The sequence below is a fragment of the Montipora foliosa genome, chromosome 8 (genome assembly GCF_036669935.1).
Source record: "Montipora foliosa isolate CH-2021 chromosome 8, ASM3666993v2, whole genome shotgun sequence".
Taxonomy (NCBI): domain Eukaryota; kingdom Metazoa; phylum Cnidaria; class Anthozoa; order Scleractinia; family Acroporidae; genus Montipora; species Montipora foliosa.
Window position 1 is genome coordinate 32,854,523 of NC_090876.1, and position 2,500 is coordinate 32,857,022.

The window sequence follows — 2,500 nt, forward strand, 5'->3', positions numbered from 1 at the left end:
TACGACTAAATCCATTAAAATATTTAGGTCTGGTTTAGGCAAACTTAAACAGTATTAAATCTGTTTGGAACATTAAGCATGTTTAAGTCATGTTTAATAGAGAAGTAAAGCCATTGAAAGATGTAAGTCTTTCAATGGCAGAAGCGTCAGAGGCAGAAGCGTCCAGTAGAGTTGTTACGCCCACATCGTAATCTTTGTCAACATCTATGTCATTTTCGTCAGCAAGCCAGAGTCTTCGACATCGTTTTCTCGTTGTACACGGAGTTTTCAGATGTCGTCGGTAGGAGGATGAATAGAGAAACGATTTTCCACAGGTATCACATTTGTTGCGCAGAAAATCGGCGAAGTCAGGAGTTTCTGGACAAAATTGCTCGCAACCAATCCTACAACCAGCCATTTTGGAACTTAAAATGCGCGCGAATGCGGGATTTTCGGCTGTTGCGTGACCAAGGCTTGACGTGAGGGGTCGAGGCTCATTCTTCGCAAAGCCAATCAGATGTCTAATATCGAATGCCCATATATAGTAGCGCGTCATTTGAAATCTATCACACTTCTGCATTTTTCTGCAGTAGTAGTTTACATATTGAAGTTCGATTGTTCAAGTGAGATTTACGCTATGGATGCGGTTGAAGAAAGGCAGCTAGTCCTCATGAACAGAAGATGAACAGAAGATTGGATGCGATTCAAGAAGGGCAGAAGAAATTGGAAGAAGCAAATGTTACTCTTCGAAATGAAAATGAAACGTTGAGAACAGAGCTTGAACGGCAACAACAACTGCAGAAAACACAGAAGAGTAGACATGGCAGAAAAAGCCGTGTACAGTCCACTGTAGAAGTCCCGAACGATTTAAGGGTAGGTATAACTTAACTTGACTCTTATAGAATACAATTAATTTGTTTGGGGCCGTAGCGTTTGCTTCAAAATTCGCTTGTTGATCGGCCAGATGAGGAATGTACACACGTGTCTTCAGAGGAACCGCCATCGGTGTGGACTCTAGATATCTGCCACTGGAAGCCTTTAGTCATTTTCTTTTGTAACTTAAGGTGTCTATCACCCTTACACAGTGTTACTGAATTTAGATGGTGTCAAAGACGTTTTGCGAAGAAATAAGTTGTATTCTGTGTTTCGTCATGTTATTAGGCCGCCATAGTTGAATACAAACATGGAGCAGTTGAGGGGCTGGGCACCAACAAGCTTGTATCTCGGCCACAGAGCATTTGCTTATTTGTCACTACATTCTCTTTACTGAATATGACATGTGCTGGGCAAATGTGTGGTGGGTGGAAGGGTATAGTTTCGCACACTTTACCTTTCATAATCAACTAGAAAATGATAAAAAGCTTACATTAACGCCACCAATAAAGTAATCCAAAGTCATGTTTCCATGGCAGTCCATGAAAACATGTCGCTTTGTATTTTATGGTTAACTTGTAAAAAAAAGTTTGTTGGGTGCTTGAGATATATAGAATTCCACTTACTGTATATTAATTTGGGTGCAATTTTTTGCCCAGTACCACTTTTTTATAATTTTGTTTTGATTTTTCCTTTTACTATATGTTTTGAGTTGTAAAGTCTTACTTAATTTTGCAGGATCTTGTTAATTTTTAATTTAAACAAAAAGATATTGTAAGCACTTGAGAAAATGAAACAAATATTGTTTACTTTTATCATTAGAAATTGGAAAGGCGTCTGTCTGGCTTTGAAAAGTTGAAGGCAACAATGACACTACGAGACCAGAAGTGTAGATTATATGAGCACCGAGGAATCCGAGTATGAAGAAGTGGAGGACCCCATTACGGGGGATAGAACTCCCAGCAAAGAAAACTCAAGTTTTAAGCCCCACATACATGATCTACACGAATTGTCTATATCAAATTTTCTAAAAAATATTGTTTCTGCTAAGCAAGCAAGTCAAAGATTTGCTTGTGTACATAAGTGTTTTGGGAATGCTGAATATGTCTGAGATTAAGGATGGTGCCTACTAATATTATAATAGAAGTATTTTTGCATATACTTTATGACTATGCAGGGAAAACAGATCTTAGTATGGGCCACTGGAATCCCGAAAGAAAACTGGGGGTAGTGGGGCATTTTCTGGAGATAATGAAGCAGTAAAATACTAAGCAATGTATGGTATTAAATTAAAATTACTTTATTATCTCAGAAAAATGCATGGTTCCCCCAATTTTCTTGTTGGTTACCAAGAGCACTTGCTAAATTTGCTTTCTCTGCATAGTTTTAAACTGGTAAAAATATCTCTGTTTTAGTAGGCATCACCCATAGGAAACCTGAAAATCTCAACATGCACAGTAACTAAAGTTGGCACCATCTTTAACTGTTAAATTTCATTATCAGACTGTGTGATCCCTTGAAACTCCTTTGGGCAGTCTTTTGTCTTCACCCTCCACCTCTTGGTACAGCAATATATATTTTTTTTTACTAAGATAATTTTAAAAGAAATGTGGTTATATCTACCAATACAGTATATTATTATTCAGTC

General features: G+C 37.8%; 1 long non-coding RNA gene across 1 annotated transcript in view; it reads left to right on the forward strand.

Annotated features, from left to right (window-relative positions):
* The first annotated feature begins 556 nt into the window (after positions 1–556).
* Positions 557–2,500, forward strand: part of LOC138013108 (uncharacterized) — a 3,614-nt gene continuing 1,670 nt past the window's right edge. The window contains exons 1-2 of the long non-coding RNA XR_011125176.1: positions 557–852; positions 1,675–2,500. The exon at positions 1,675–2,500 is cut by the window's right edge and continues 1,670 nt beyond it. This is a non-coding gene — a long non-coding RNA (uncharacterized lncRNA). The remainder of the gene's footprint in view (positions 853–1,674) is intronic.